General features: G+C 60.3%; 1 non-coding gene across 1 annotated transcript; it reads left to right on the top strand.

Annotated features, from left to right (window-relative positions):
• Window positions 1–12,289: 12,289 nt before the first annotated feature.
• On the top strand, window positions 12,290–12,408 carry LOC131870008 (5S ribosomal RNA). The gene has a single exon (XR_009368376.1). It is a non-coding gene; the product is annotated as a 5S ribosomal RNA (ribosomal RNA).
• Window positions 12,409–17,035: the final 4,627 nt, after the last annotated feature.

Here is a 17,035-nt window from a genome sequence, read left to right as displayed (position 1 = left end):
ATCGAGGTGTGCGGTGGGAAGGGCCCAGCAGCCAGAATGCATGAAGCGACGGATGAAGCAGTGATGACAACCGGGCTGTGAGGAGAGGAGGGATGCAGCCAAGAAAGCAATCAGGGCTCGAGGCAAGGGATGCATCAAGGATAGCAATCATGTTGTGAGGCGAGATTCCAAAGGCTAAACGTGAGAGGCTGCAGGGTCGACTCAGAGAGGTCTATGCATGTGAGAGGCTGAAAGCAAGGTCAACTCGGAGCGGTCTATGCATCGGGCGCGCTTGGGGCGACTACCAGTGCCAACCCCTTATCCCGCGACGCGTCCGACAAAGAGAACGTTCCAAGGCGGCAGAGGAGGTTACCAGCCGAAGGATGCAGTAGCAATAACAGGTATAGTTCCGCGGCGGCCGAGAAGACTCACCGCATAGGAATCGGGATGCGAGGCGAGGGATGCGGCGGGAAGGCCCCGACGGCTAAACGGAAGAGGCTGCAGGGCCGCCTCGGAATGGTCCAAGCATCGGACGCGATTGGGACGACTACCAGTGCCAACCCCTTATCCCGCGATGCGTCCGATACACAGATAGTTCCAAGGCGGCCGAGGAGCCTCACCGCATATCAATCGGGGTGCGAGGCGAGGGATGGGGCGGGAAGGCCCCAACGGCTAGACGGAAGAGGCTTCAGGGCCACCTCGGAATGCTCCAAGCATCGGACGCGCTTGGGGCGACTACCAGTGCCAACCCCTTATCCCGCGATGCGTCCGATACACAGATGGTTCCAAGGCGGCCGAGGAGCCTCACCGCATAGCAATCGGGGGTGCGAGGCGAGGGATGGGGCGGGAAGGCCCCAACGGCTAGACGGAAGAGGCTTCAGGGCCGCCTCGGAATGGTCCAAGCATCGGACGCGCTTGGGGCGACTACCAGTGACAACCCCTCATCCCGCGATGCGTCCGATACGAAGATGGTTCCAAGGCGGCCGAGGAGCCTCACCGCATAGCAATCGGGGTGCGAGGTGGGGGATGCGGCGAGATGGCCCCAACGGCTAGACGGAAGAGGCCACAGGGCCGCGTCGGAATAGTCCAAGCATCGGACGCGCTTGGGGCGACTACCGGTGACAACCCCTTATCCCGCGATGCGTCCGATACGAAGATAGTTCCAAGGCGGCCGAGGAGCCTCACCGCATAGCAATCCGGGTGCGAGGTGGGGGATGCGGCGAGATGGCCCCAACGGCTAGACGGAAGAGGCTGCAGGGCCGCCTCGGAATAGTCCAAGCATCGGACGCGCTTGGGGCGACTACCAGTGACAACCCCTTATCCCGCGATGCTTCCGATACGAAGACAGTTCCAAGGCGGCCGAGGAGCCTCACCGCATAGCAATGGGGGTGCGAGGTGAGGGATGCGGCGAGATGGCCCCAACGGCTAGACGGAAGAGGCCACAGGGCCGCCTCGGAATAGTCCAAGCATCGGACGCGCTTGGGGCGACTACCAGTGACAACCCCTTATCCCGCGATGCATCCGATACGAAGATAGTTCCCAGGCGGCCGAGGAGCCTCACCGCATAGCAATCGGGGTGCGAGGCGAGGGATGCGGCGAGATGGCCCCAAAGGGTAGACGGAAGAGGCTGCGGGGCCGCCTCGGAATAGTCCAAGCATCGAACGCGCTTGGGGCGACTACCACTGCCAACCCCTTATCCCGCGATGCGTCCGATACACAGATAGTTCCGAGGCGGCCGAGGAGCTGGGGGATGCGGCGAGATGGCCCCAACGGCTAGACGGAAGAGGCTGCAGGGCCGCCTCGGAATAGTCCAAGCATCGGACGCGCTTGGGGCGACTACCAGTGACAACCCCTTATCCCGCGATGCGTCCGATACACAGATAGTTCCGAGGCGGCCAAGGAGCCTCACCGCATAGCAATCGTGGTGCGAGGTGGGGGATGCAGCGAGATGGCCCCAACGGCTAGACGGAAGAGGCTGCAGGGCCGCCTCGGAATGGTCCAAGCATCGGACGCGCTTGGGGCGACTACCACTGCCAACCCCTTATCCCGCGATGCGTCCGATACACAGATAGTTCCAAGGCGGCCGAGGAGCCTCACCGAATAGCAATCGGGGTGCGAGGCGAGGGATGCGGCGAGAAAGCCCCAACGGCTAGAGGGAAGAGGCTTCAGGTCCGCCTCGGAATGGTCCAAGCATCGGACGCGCTTGGGGCGACTACCAGTGACAACCCCTTATCCCGCGACGCGTCCGATACACAGATAGTTCCAAGGCGGCCGAGGAGCCTCACCGCATAGCAATCGGGGTGCGAGGCGAGGGATGCGGCGAGAAGGACCCAACGGCTAGACGGAAGAGGCTTCAGGGCCGCCTCGGAATGGTCCAAGCATCGGACGCGCTTGGGGCGACTACCAGTGACAACCCCTTATCCCGCGACGCGTCCGATACACAGATAGTTCCAAGGCGGCCGAGGAGCCTCACCGCATAGCAATCGGGGTGCGAGGCGAGGGATGCGGCGAGAAGGACCCAACGGCTAGACGGAAGAGGCTTCAGGTCCGCCTCGGAATGGTCCAAGCATCGGACGCGCTTGGGGCGACTACCAGTGACAACCCCTTATCCCGCGACGCGTCCGATACACAGATAGTTCCAAGGCGGCCGAGGAGCCTCACCGCATAGCAATCGGGGTGCGAGGCGAGGGATGCGGCGAGAAGGACCCAACGGCTAGACGGAAGAGGCTTCAGGGCCGCCTCGGAATGGTCCAAGCATCGGACGCGCTTGGGGCGACTACCAGTGACAACCCCTTATCCCGCGATGCGTCCGATACACAGATAGTTCCAAGGCGGCCGAGGAGCCTCACCGCATAGCAATCGGGGTGCGAGGCGAGGGATGCGGCGAGAAGGACCCAACGGCTAGACGGAAGAGGCTTCAGGGCCGCCTCGGAATGGTCCAAGCATCGGACGCGCTTGGGGCGACTACCAGTGACAACCCCTTATCCCGCGACGCGTCCGATACACAGATAGTTCCAAGGCGGCCGAGGAGCCTCACCGCATAGCAATCGGGGTGCGAGGCGAGGGATGCGGCAAGAAGGACCCAACGGCTAGACGGAAGAGGCTTCAGGGCCGCCTCGGAATGGTCCAAGCATCGGACGCGCTTGGGGCGACTACCAGTGACAACCCCTTATCCCGCGACGCGTCCGATACACAGATAGTTCCAAGGCGGCCGAGGAGCCTCACCGCATAGCAATCGGGGTGCGAGGCGAGGGATGCGGCGAGAAGGACCCAACGGCTAGACGGAAGAGGCTTCAGGTCCGCCTCGGAATGGTCCAAGCATCGGACGCGCTTGGGGCGACTACCAGTGACAACCCCTTATCCCGCGACGCGTCCGATACACAGATAGTTCCAAGGCGGCCGAGGAGCCTCACCGCATAGCAATCGGGGTGCGAGGCGAGGGATGCGGCGAGAAGGACCCAACGGCTAGACGGAAGAGGCTTCAGGGCCGCCTCGGAATGGTCCAAGCATCGGACGCGCTTGGGGCGACTACCAGTGACAACCCCTTATCCCGCGACGCGTCCGATACACAGATAGTTCCAAGGCGGCCGAGGAGCCTCACCGCATAGCAATCGGGGTGCGAGGCGAGGGATGCGGCGAGAAGGACCCAACGGCTAGACGGAAGAGGCTTCAGGGCCGCCTCGGAATGGTCCAAGCATCGGACGCGCTTGGGGCGACTACCAGTGACAACCCCTTATCCCGCGATGCGTCCGATACACAGATAGTTCCAAGGCGGCCGAGGAGCCTCACCGCATAGCAATCGGGGTGCGAGGCGAGGGATGCGGCGAGAAGGACCCAACGGCTAGACGGAAGAGGCTTCAGGGCTGCCTCGGAATGGTCCAAGCATCGGACGCGCTTGGGGCGACTACCAGTGACAACCCCTTATCCCGCGACGCGTCCGATACACAGATAGTTCCAAGGCGGCCGAGGAGCCTCACCGCATAGCAATCGGGGTGCGAGGCGAGGGATGCGGCGAGAAGGACCCAACGGCTAGACGGAAGAGGCTTCAGGGCCGCCTCGGAATGGTCCAAGCATCGGACGCGCTTGGGGCGACTACCAGTGACAACCCCTTATCCCGCGACGCGTCCGATACACAGATAGTTCCAAGGCGGCCGAGGAGCCTCACCGCATAGCAATCGGGGTGCGAGGCGAGGGATGCGGCGAGAAGGACCCAACGGCTAGACGGAAGAGGCTTCAGGGCCGCCTCGGAATGGTCCAAGCATCGGACGCGCTTGGGGCGACTACCAGTGACAACCCCTTATCCCGCGACGCGTCCGATACACAGATAGTTCCAAGGCGGCCGAGGAGCCTCACCGCATAGCAATCGGGGTGCGAGGCGAGGGATGCGGCGAGAAGGACCCAACGGCTAGACGGAAGAGGCTTCAGGGCCGCCTGGGAATGGTCCATGCATCGCACGCGCTTGGGGCGACTACCAGTGACAACCCCTTATCCCGCGACGCGTCCGATACACAGATAGTTCCAAGGCGGCCGAGGAGCCTCACCGCATAGCAATCGGGGTGCGAGGCGAGGGATGCGGCGAGAAGGACCCAACGGCTAGACGGAAGAGGCTTCAGGGCCGCCTCGGAATGGTCCAAGCATCGGACGCGCTTGGGGCGACTACCAGTGACAACCCCTTATCCCGCGACGCGTCCGATACACAGATAGTTCCAAGGCGGCCGAGGAGCCTCACCGCATAGCAATCGGGGTGCGAGTCGAGGGATGCGGCGAGAAGGACCCAACGGCTAGACGGAAGAGGCTTCAGGGCCGCCTCGGAATGGTCCAAGCATCGGACGCGCTTGGGGCGACTACCAGTGACAACCCCTTATCCCGCGATGCGTCTGATACACAGATAGTTCCAAGGCGGCCGAGGAGCCTCACCGCATAGCAATCGGGGTGCGAGGCAAGGGATGCGGCGAGAAGGACCCAACGGCTAGACGGAAGAGGCTTCACGGCCGCCTCGGAATGGTCCAAGCATCGGACGCGCTTGGGGCGACTACCGTTGCCAACCCCTTATCCCGCGATGCGTCTGATACACAGATAGTTCCGAGGCGACCGAGGAGCCTCACCGCATAGCAATCGGGTTGCGAGGCAGATTATTGGGAAGGGAACCCCCTGGGATGCGGCTCAAGCAGTGCCCAAAGGGACTGGAATGCGGAATCACATCGAGAGACCCAAATGCTATACGAGGGCTCAAATCGAATTATCGATTTGGCCACGACATGGACGCATCGGAACGACTACCTTTGCCGAACCACTCGCAATTGCATCCATACCGAAACCAATAGACATTTCCGTTAGAGCCCTCGCATAGCATTCGGGAATCTCGCATGCCCCTCTAAATCGACCAATGCTGGCGCTCAACGAAAATCCGAGCGCTACCACCGTTCGAGCGCCAGCATTGGTCGAGTTAGAGGGGCACGGGGGAGAATGCTCCAGTCAACACCTCCCCTATATAAGTTATTTGTCCGATTCTCGCACAACCGTAGTCTGCCTCGTCGAATCAAACAACGGTCCCAGATTCCGACTTCCGTTCCGTAGAGACCCAAAAGCTAGATGGAGGCTCGCAAGAAAGAGAGTCGGCGCATAGCAATCGGGTTTCTCGAACGTTTAGGGACCGAGCTCACTTGCGGATAGGGCAAAATCCGCCAAGCAACCCAAAAGCTAGACGGGGGCTCGAATCGAATCGCCTAGGCGGCCACAACAACGACGTGTTGGATCGACTACCAGTGCCAAACCATTCAGCAAGACTAGTCTGTGTCGAGGCCGGATAGAGATTCTCAGAGAGCGCCCGTATAGCATTTAGGAGACCTGCCGCGTCCCTCACACTCGACAAATGGTGGTGCACGTTTATAAATCCGAGCGATCCCAACCCTTTCAAGCACCAACATCGGTCGAGATAGAGGGGCACGGAGGGGGCTGCGTGAGACAACACAGTCCCCTATATAAGTTATTTGTCCGATTCTCACACATCCGAAGAATGGTCATCAAATCGGACAACAGCCCAAACTTCCGACTTCCGTCCCAGAAAGCCCAAGAGCTATCTAAAACGTTCATGGCCGGAACTCGATCGCGGCTATACCAGTCCGCCAAGCAACCCAAAAGCTAGACTGGAGCTCTAGTCGAATCACCTCTGTGGCCATTGCAAGGACGTGTTGGAGCGACTACCATTGCCGAACCATTCCGCAGGTCGAGTCCATACCAAGGCCGCATAGAGATTCACGATGAGCTCCTGCATAGCAATCAGGAGACTTGCCGTGTCCATCACAATCGATAAATCCTGGTGCAAGATTTTTGCATCCGAGCGCTCCAACCAGTCGAGCACCAGCATCAATCGACATAAACGGGCACGGGGGGAGGATGCTCGAGTACACTACCTCCCCTATATAAGTTATTTGTCCGATTCTCAAGCAGCCGAAGTCTGGTCATCGAATCGGGTCAAAGACCACAACTTCCGACTTTACCCACAATGCAAGTCATCGAATCGAACATCGGCCCCCGAGTCGGACTCCATGCGTATGTCAGGTCATCGGACCCAAATTCCGCCTTCCTGCGCATGGCGGGCCATCAATATCAACTCGGTCATCGGACCCAAACTCCGCCTTTCTGCGCATGGCACGCCTTCAAATCGGTCATCGGACCCAAATTCCGCCTTCCTGTGCATGGCGGGCCATCAACATCAACTCGGTCATCGGACCCAAATTCCGCCTTTCTGCGCATGGCACGCCATCAACTCGGTCATCGGACCCAAATTCCGCCTTCCTGCGCATGGCAGGTCATCGGACACAAATTCAGACCTCGCCAATATGCCTACGTATCGAATCGGTCATCGGACCCAACTTCCGACTTCATCCATACTGTAGGGTCTTTGAGGTTGGCGCGGTGCGCTCAACCCGGGGAGTCGACCCATCGAAGCATACACCTCCCCTATATAAGCTATTTGTCCGATTCCCACACCTGTGTAGTTTGCACCTCTGACCAGGACATCGACCCCAACTTCCGAACTCGACTGCAACGACGGCACCAGCGCCTTGGTGCGCACCTTGCGACGCACAGTCCCAACATTCGCCTTCCTGCACATGGCAGGTCATCGGACCCAAATTCCGACCTCGCGAGTATGCCTACATATCGAATCGGTCATCGGACACAACTTCCGACTTCATCCATACCGTAGGGTCTTTGAGGTTGGCGCGGTGCGCTCAACCCGGGGAGTCGACCCAACGAAGCATACACCTCCCCTATATAAGCTATTTGTCCGATTCCCACACCTGTGTAGTTTGCACCTCCGATCAGGACATCGACCCCAACTTCCGAACTCGCCTGCAACGACCGAACCAGCGCCTTGGTGCGCACCTTGCAACGCACAGTGCCAACATTCGCCTTCCTGCACATGGCAGGTCATCGGACCCAAATTCCGACCTCGCGAGTATGCCTACATATCGAATCGGTCATCGGACCCAACTTCCGACTTCATCCATACCGTAGGGTCTTTGAGGTTGGCGCGGTGCGCTCAACCCGGGGAGTCGACCCAACGAAGCATACACCTCCCCTATATAAGCTATTTGTCCGATTCCCACACCTGTGTAGCTTGCACCTCCGATCAGGACATCGACCCCAACTTCCGAACTCGACTAAAAAGACCGCACCAGCACCTTGGTGTGCACCTTGCAACGCACAGTGCCAACATTCGCCTTCCTGCACATGGCAGGTCATCGGACCCAAATTCCGACCTCATGAGCATACCTACTAATCGAATCGGTCATCGGACCCAACTTCCGACTTCATCCATACCGTAGGGTCTTTGAGGTTGGCGCGGTGCGCTCAACCTGGGGAGTCGACCCATCGAAGCATACACCTCCCCTATATAAGCTATTTGTCCGATTCCGACACCTGTGTAGTTTGCACCTCCGCTCAGGACATCGACCCCAACTTCCGAACTCGCCTGCAACGACCGAACCAGCGCCTTGGTGCGCACCAAAAGTGCGCACTTTTGGAGGGCACTTTTGTGCGCTCCAAAGGTGCGCACTTTTGGAGGGCACTTTTTGGAGGGCACTTTTGTGCGCTCCAAAGGTGCGCACTTTTGGAGGGCACTTTTTGGAGGGCACTTTTCTGCGCTCCAAAGGTGCGCACTTTTGGAGGGCACTTTTTGGAGGGCACTTTTCTGCGCTCCAAAGGTGCGCACTTTTGGAGGGCACTTTTTGGAGGGCACTTTTCTGCGCTCCAAAGGTGCGCACTTTTGGAGGGCACTTTTTGGAGGGCACTTTTCTGCGCTCCAAAGGTGCGCACTTTTGGAGGGCACTTTTGTGCACTCCAAAGGTGCACACTTTTGGAGGGCACTTTTTGGAGGGCACTTTTCTGCACTCCAAAGGTGCGCACTTTTGGAGGGCACTTTTTGGAGGGCACTTTTGTGCGCTCCAAAGGTGCGCACTTTTGGAGGGCACTTTTTGGAGGGCACTTTTGTGCGCTCCAAAGGTGCGCACTTTTGGAGGGCACTTTTGTGCACTCCAAAGGTGCGCACTTTTGGAGGGCACTTTTCCTGCGCTCCAAAGGTGCACACCTAGGTGAGCACCTTCGACCACACCTTGTAGCACACCAAACTCTGACTTTCGACTTCATCCGCAATGCAGGGTCTTTGAGGTTGGCGCAATGCGCACAACCAGGGGAGTCGACCCATCAAACCCAACACCTCCCCTATATAAGCTATTTGTCTGATTCTCATACATGCGTAGCCTGCAGGAGCAATTAGGACATCGACCCCAACTTTCGGCTTCTAAACGAAAACAAGGTCTTTGAGGTTGGTGTAATGCGAACAACTAGGGGAGTCAACCCATCAAACCCAACACCTCCCCTATATAAGCTATTTGTCTGATTCTCATACATGTGTAGTCTACAGGAGCAATTAGGACATCGACCCCAACTTTTGACTTCTTAACGAAAACAAGGTCTTTGAGGTTGACGTAATGCGCACAACCAGGGGAGTCGACCCATCAAACCCAACACCTCCCCTATATAAGCTATTTGTCCGATTCTCATACATGTGTAGCCTACAGGAGCCATTAGGACATTGACCCCAACTTTTGACTTCTTAACGAAAACAAGGTCTTTGAGGTTGGCGTAATGCGCACAACCAAGGGAGTTGACCCATCAAACCCAACACCTCCCCTATATAAGCTATTTGTCTGATTCTCATACATGTGTAGCCTGCAACAACGATTAGGACATCCACCCCAACTTCTGAATTCGTCTGCGTTGACCGCACCAAAGGTGCACGCCTTGGTGCTCACCAAAATCCGACTTCCGACTTCTTCTGCTATGCGGGGTCTTTGAGGTTGGCGCAGTGCGCACAACCAGGGGAGTCAACCCACCGAATGCAACACCTCCCCTATATAAGCTATTTGTCTGATTCTCATACATGCGTAGACTGCAGCAATGATTAGGACATCCACCCCAACTTTTGACTTCTTAAACAAGACAGGGTCTTTGAAGTTGGTGCAGTGCACACAACCAGGGGAGTCGACCCATCAAACGCAACACCTCCCCTATATAAAGCTATTTGTCCGATTCTCATACGTGTAGTCTGCAGCAGCGATTAGGACATCGACCCCAACTTCCGAATTCGTTTGCATTGACCGCACCAAAGGTGCACGCCTTGGTGTGCACCTTGGAGTGCACTTTGGTGCTCACCTCGGTGCACACTTTGGTGTGCACCTCGGTGTGCACCAAAGGTGCGCACCTTGGAGCGCACCAAAGGTGTACACTTTGGAGCGCACCACATAGGGTCTTTGAGAGGTTGGCGCAGTGCGCACACCAAGGTGGGTGTTGAGGTGCGTGCCGAGGTGGGTGGGTGCTAGGGTGCGCTCCATGGTGGGTGCCAGGGTGGGTGCGTGCTAGGGTGGATTCCAAAGAGGGTCATAGGGTGGGTGCCAAGGTGGGTTGGTGATATAGTGGGTTCAAAGGTGGGTACTAGGGTGGGTTCCAAGGTGGGTCACAAGTTGGGTGCCAGGATGCGTGGGTGTTAGGTTGGGTGCCAAGGTGGGCTCCTGCGTGGGTGGGTGCTAGGGTGGGTTTCAAGGTGGACGCGAGGGCGGGTGCCAAGGTGGGTAACAAGTTGGGTGTTAGGATGGGTGAGTGCTAGAGTGGGTGCCAAGGTGGGTGGGTGCTAAGGTGGATGCCAAGGTGGTTCACAGGGTGGGTGGGTTCTAGGGTGAGTTCCAAGGTGGGTCACAGGTTTAGTGCTAGGGTGCGTGTCAAGGCGGGTGTCGAGGTGCCTGGGTGCTAGGGTGTGGATGCCAATGTGGGTCATAGGGTGGGTACTAGGGTGGGCTGCAATGTGGGTGCCAAGGTGGGTAACATGCTCGGTTGGTTCTAAATTGGGTGTCAGGGTGGGTGTGCACCCACCTTGCCCGAGGTGGGTGCCAAGGTGCCAGTGTGGGTGGGTGCTAAGGTGGATGCCAAGGTGGGTGAGAAGGTGGGTGATAGGTTGAGTGGTAGGATGGGTGGGTGCCAAGATGGGTCACAGGGTGGGTGCAAGGGTGGGTAGGTGCTAGGGTTGGTGTCAGGGTGGGTGGGTGCTAGGTTGGGTTCCAAGGTGGGTGCGAGGGTGAGTGTCAAGGTGGGTCACAGGTTAGGTGCTAGGATGGGTGAGTGCTAGGGTGCAAAGGTGCCAGGGTGGGTGCTAGGATGGGTCGATGCTAGGGTGAGTGGCAAGGTGGGTCCACAAGTGTCAAGGTGGGTGCCGAGGTGGGTGCCAACTTGGGTTCCAAGGTGGGTGCCAAGTGGGCGACTGCTATGGTGGATGCCAAGGTGGGTCACGGGGTGGGTGCCAAGTTGCTAGGTTGTGTTCCAAGGTGGGTGCCAACGTGGCTGCTAGGGTGCGTGGGTTAAAGGGTGTGTCACAACGTGGGTGCCAGGATGGGTGCGCACCCACACTGGCCAAGACGGGTGCAAGGTTGGGTTCCAAGCCCGGTCACAGGCTGGGTGCTAGGATGGGTGGGTGCCAAGGTGGGCACCAGGGTGGGTGCACCCACCCTGGCCAAGGTGGGTCACGGGGTGGGTCCTAGGGTGGGTAACAGGGTGGGTACTAAGGTGCGTGCCAAGGTGGGTCATGGGGTGGGTGCCAAGGTGGGCACCAGGGTGGGTGTGCACCAACCCTAGCCAGGGTAGGTCACGGGGTGGTTGTCGGGGTGGGCGTCAAGGAGCCAAGGTGGGTGGCAAGTAGCCAAGTTGCGTGCCAAGGTGGGTGTCGGGGTGGGTGCCAAGGATCCAAGGTGGGTGCCAAGGAACCAAGGTGGGTGTCTGGGTGGGTGCCGAGGTGGGAGCCAGGGTGGGTCCCAAGGTGAGTGCAAAGGTGGGTGCCAGGGTCAAGGTGAGTGCCAATGTGGGTTCCAAGGTGCCAGGGTCAGGGTGAGTGCCAATGTGGGTTCAAAGGTGCTAAGTTGGGTGCGAGGTTGGGTGCGAGGGTGGGTGGGTGCCAAGGTGTGCTAGGTGGAAGCCCGGGTGGGTCGGCATCCCATGGGTGTCGAGTTGGGTGCCTGATGGGTGCTTCTTGTCAAGTTTTAGTCGTCGGGACTCATTTCGAGCCTTAGAGGTCGTTTCTTGTCCGGTTGCCCTGTCTTCGACCTGGGAACCCAATTTTGGTCCTCGGGTCCCATTTTTTTTTGTCTCGCATCCCACTTTTGGCCTGTGGCCTTTTCGGGGTCGATTCTCGTTTTGGGCATCAGAGCATGTTTCTTCTCCTAAAACCCAATATTTGTTTATTAAGTCTCGGAACACATTTTTGTTCTCGTGGACCCATCATGGGTCTTGGAACGCATTTGTGGTCCTTGGGTCCCATTTTGCATCCCGAAACTTGTGTTTTGGTGCTTGATCCCTATTTTGGGTGCCCACCTTGCACCAAGTGCGCACCCGGGGCAAACCGAGCGCCTTGGTGCACCGGGGCAAGATCGAGCGTGCACCCGAGGCGCCCCGAACATGCACCAAGGTGCACTCGGCCCACATGTGAGCGCAGGTCGTTGCGCCCGAGGTGGTGTGTGGGCACCGCGTTGCAGACGGGACACTGCACGCACACGACGCCCCGTCCAGGTGCACGCACGTAGGCCGGGCCGGGTGCACACCCGACGCCCTAGCAAGGTGCGCGCACCCGGGCAGGGCTCACACTTGGCGAACGGGGCGCACTTCGCGAGGGAGGGTGTGCACCTCGACGGGGGTGGGTGGCCGGGGTGGATTCGCACGTGGGTCGCGGTTTGCTAAGTACACACTGCGACAAGCTCATAACGGGTGCGATCATACCAGCGTTAGTGCACCGGATCCCATCAGAACTCCGCAGTTAAGCGCGCTTGGGCCGGAGTAGTACTAGGATGGGTGACCTCCCGGGAAGTCCCGGTGTTGCACCCTTTCTTAGTTTTTCGCCGGGCGTCGCAATGCTATTTGAATAAACCTTTTGCCCGTTTGCGTTCTCGTCGGGGCCGGGCCGGGCCGGGGTGCGCTGCCCGCACTACCGCGCGCGCGGGGGGCGACACCGAGCGCGCACCCGAGGCGCCCCGAGCACACAGGCCACGGTGCAACCCGGGCGTTGTGCGCGCACCCCGGTGCGCCCGAGGTGCTGCGCGCGCACCCAGGTGAAATCGGTGTGCACCTCGGCCAGTGCGCGCTCGGTCGAGTCGCGCACGTTGGCCAAGGTGCACGGTGATGTTTCTTACTCTAAGGTTCCGCACCAGACGCCCGGGACAGGTGAGCGAAGCTGGGCGGGGCCGGGTGCGCGGCCGGGGCAGGTGCACGCAGCTGGAGAGAGCTTTGGAGCACACCAGAGGTGCGCACCTTGGAGCACACTTCGGAGCGCACCAATGATGCGCTCCATTCAAAAGTTTCCTGAAAAGGCAAAAAAAGTTGAGATTATAGAATTTCCCACTTGAGAGATTGTAAAAAAAAAAAATTTAAAATGAAGGAAACGCGGGTGCCAAGGTGTGCGCGCCCGGGTGCGCAGCCCAGCCAAGGTGTGCGCACCAAGGCGCCCACCCTGGCGAAGGTGCACGCAAGGTGCGCACCCGAGGCAAACCGGACAATTAACCCAACTTTCGACTTCGCGCGCACCTGCGCACCTTGGAGCGCACTTCGGAGCGCTCCTTGTTGCGCACCAATCTTGGGCACCTCGGAGTGCACCATGGCGCCCACCAAGGTGCGCACCCGGGGCAAACCGAGCTCCGACTTCGTGCGCACCTTGGAGCGCACGAAAGGTGCGCACCATGGCGCCCACCAAGGTGCGCAGCCCAGCCAAGGCGTGCGCATCAAGGTGCGCACCCTGGCGAAGGTGCGCACCCGGGGCAAACCGAGCTCCGACTTCGTGCGCACCTTGGAGCGCACAAAGGGTGCGCAACCCAGCCAAGGTGTGCGCACCCCGGGCAAACCGAGCTCCGAATCGTGCGCACCTTGGAGCACACTTCGGAGCCCTCCTTGGTGCGCACCGATGTTGCGCACCTCGGAGCGCACCCGGGGAAAACAATGCAATTAACCCGACTTTCGACTTCGTGGGCACCTCGGAGCGCTCTCGGGTTCGCACCTCGGAGCACACCGAGGTGCGCACCTTTGATGCGCTGCCTTCACCAATTTCCAGAAAAGGCAAGAAAACATTGAGAAGGTGTGCGCACCGAGGTGCCCACCCTGGCGAAGGTGCACGCGAGGTGCGCACCCGGGGCAAACCGGGCTCCGACTTCGTGCACGCCATGCTGCGCACCTTGGAGGGCCATGGTGCGCACCTTGGAGCACACTTCGGAGCGCTCAATGGTGCCCAACCCAGCCAAGGTGCCCACCGCGGCGAAGGTGCACGCGAGGTGCGCACCCGGGGCAAACCGGGCTCCGACTTCGTGCACGCCGCACCTTGGAGCACACTTCGGAGCGCTCCTTGGTGCGCACCAGGGCGCGCAACCCAGCCGAGGTGCCCACCCCGGCGAAGGTGCACGCGGGGTGCGCACCCGAGGCAAACCGGGCTCCGACTTCGTGCACGCCATGGTGCCCACCGCGGCGAAGGTGCACGCGAGGTGCGCACCCGGGGCAAACCGGGCTCCGACTTCGTGCACGCCGCACCTTGGAGCACACTTCGGAGCGCTCCTTGGTGCGCACCAGGGCGCGCAACCCAGCCGAGGTGCCCACCCCGGCGAAGGTGCACGCGAGGTGCGCACCCGGGGCAAACCGGGCTCCGACTTCGTGCACGCCATGGTGCCCACCGCGGCGAAGGTGCACGCGAGGTGCGCACCCGGGGCAAACCGGGCTCCGACTTCGTGCACGCCGCACCTTGGAGCACACTTCGGAGCGCTCCTTGGTGCGCACCATGGTGCCCACCAGGGCGCGCAACCCCGCCGAAGGTGCACGCGAGGTGCGCACCCGGGGCAAACCGGGCTCCGACTTCGTGCACGCCGCACCTTGGAGCACACTTCGGAGCGCTCCTTGGTGCGCACCAGGGCGCGCAACCCCGCCGAAGGTGCACGCGAGGTGCGCACCCGGGGCAAACCGGGCTCCGACTTCGTGCACGCCATGGTGCGCACCAGGGTGCCCACCGCGGCGAAGGTGCGCACCCGGGGCAAACCGGGCTCCGACTTCGTGCACGCCGCACCTTGGAGCACACTTCGGAGCGCTCCTTGGTGCGCACCAGGGCGCGCAACCCAGCCGAGGTGCCCACCCCGGCGAAGGTGCACGCGAGGTGCGCACCCGGGGCAAACCGGGCTCCGACTTCGTGCACGCCATGGTGCCCACCGCGGCGAAGGTGCGCACCCGGGGCAAACCGGGCTAGGACTTCGTGCACGCCGCACCTTGGAGCACACTTCGGAGCGCTCCTTGGTGCGCACCATGGTGCCCACCAGGCCGCGCAACCCAGCCAAGGTGTGCGCACCAAGGTGCACGCGAGGTGCGCACCCGGGGCAAACCGGGGTCCGGCTTCGTGCACGCCGCACCTTGGAGCACACATCGGGGCGCTCCCGGGTTCGCATCGGCGTTGCGCACCGTGGTGGGCACCTCGGAGCGCACCGTGGTGGGCACCTCGGAGCACACCAAGGTGGGCAGCGAGGTGCGCACCTTTGATGCGATGCCTTCACTAATTTCCATAAAAGGCAAAAGAAAACGAGATTTTAAAATTTCCGTTTTGAAAGATAGTGAGAAAAAGGGAATGCTGGTGCCATCTTGAGCCCGCCCTGGTGCGCAGCCCAGCCAAGGTGTGCGCACCAAGGTGCCCACCCTGGCGAAGGTGCGCGCCCGGGCAATTAACCCAACTTCCAACTTCGCGCGCGCCAGGGTGGGAGCGCACCCAACAACCGGGCCTGGGAAGAGCCAATGCGAGAAACCCCACCAAACGCTTTGACAAAAAAAGAGGGGGCGCTCCAGTAACCCCGCTTCGGAGCGCACCCTGGGCAAACCCAGCCAGGGTGCCCACCCCGGCCAAGGTGCAGGCGAGGTGCGCACCCGGGGCAAACCGGGCTCCGACAACGTGCACGCCGCACCTTGGAGCACACTTCGTAGCGCTCCCGGGTGCGCACCTCAGAGCACACCAAGGTGGGCAGCGAGGTGCGCACCTTTGATGCGCTGCCTTCACTAATTTCCAGAAAAGGCAAAAAAAAGAGGAGATTTTAAAATTTCCGTTTTGAAAGATAGTGAAAAAAACGGAACGCGGGTGCCATCTTGAGCCCGCCCTGGTGCACAGCCCAGGTAAGGTGCCCACCCTGGCAAAGGTGCGCACCCGGGCAATTAACCCTACTTCCGACTTCGTGCGCGCCAGGGTGGCAACCGGGCCTGGGAAGAGCCAATGCGAGAAACCCCACCAAACGCTCCGACAAAAAAAGAGGCGGCGCTCCAATAACCCCGCTTCGGAGCGCAGCCGGGGCAAACCCAGCCAAGGTGCCCACCCCGACGAAGGTGCACGCGAGGTGCGCACCCGGGGCAAACCGGGCTCCGACAACGTGCACGCAGCACCTTGGAGCACACTTCGAAGCACTCCCGGGTGCCCACCGGCGTTGCGCACCGTGGTGGGCAGCGAGGTGCGCACCTTTGATGCGCTGCCTTCACTAATTTCCAGAAAAGGCAAAAAAAAATGAGATTTTAAAATTTCCGTTTTGAAAGATAGTGAAAAAAACGGAACGCGGGTGCCATCTTGAGCCCGCCCTGGTGCGCAGCCCAGGCAAGGCATGCGCACCAAGGTGCCCACCCGCGGTGCACGCCCGGGGCAAACCGGGCTCCGACTTCGTGCAGGCCGCACCTTGGAGCACACTTCGGAGCGCTCCTTGGTGCGCACCATGGTGCCCACCAGGGCGCACCCGGGGCAAACCGGGCTCCGACTTCGTGCACGCCGCACCTTGGAGCACACATCGGAGCGCTCCCAGGTTCGCACCAGCGTTGCGCACCTTTGATGCGCTGCCTTCACTAATTTCCAGAAAAGGCAAAAAAAAACGATATTTTAAAATTTCCGTTCTGAAAGATAGTGAAAAAAACGGAACGCGGGTGCCATCTTGAGCCCTTCCTGGTGCGCAGCCCAGGCAAGTTGTGCGCACCAAGGTGCCCACCCTGGCGGAGGTGCGCGCCCGGGGCAAACCGGGCTCCGACTTCGTGCACTGCATGGTGCCCACCAAGGCGCGCAACCCAGCCAAGGTGCCCACCGCAGCGAAGGTGCACGCGAGGTGCGCACCCGAGGTGCACACCCGGGGCAAACCGAGCTCCGACTTCGTGCACGCCGCACCTTGGAGCACACTTCAGAGCGCTCCTTGGTGCGCACCAGGGCGCGCAACCCAGCCAAGGTGCTCACCCCGGCGAAGGTGCACGCGAGGTGCGCACCCGGGGCAAGCCGGGCTCGGACTTCGTGCACGCCGCACCTTGGAGCACACATCGGAGCGCTCCCGGGTTCGCACCAGCATTGCGCACCTTTGATGCGCTGCCTTCACTAATTTCCAGAAAAGGCAAAAAAAAAAAAAAAACGAGATTTTAAAATTTCCGTTTTGAAAGATAGTGAAAAAAACGGAACGCGGGTGCCATCTTGAGCCCGCCC

The sequence above is a fragment of the Cryptomeria japonica genome, unplaced genomic scaffold (genome assembly GCF_030272615.1).
Source record: "Cryptomeria japonica unplaced genomic scaffold, Sugi_1.0 HiC_scaffold_277, whole genome shotgun sequence".
Classification (NCBI taxonomy): domain Eukaryota; kingdom Viridiplantae; phylum Streptophyta; class Pinopsida; order Cupressales; family Cupressaceae; genus Cryptomeria; species Cryptomeria japonica.
The sequence above is the reverse complement of the archived record's forward strand: the minus strand, read 5'-3'. Positions and strand labels throughout refer to the sequence as shown.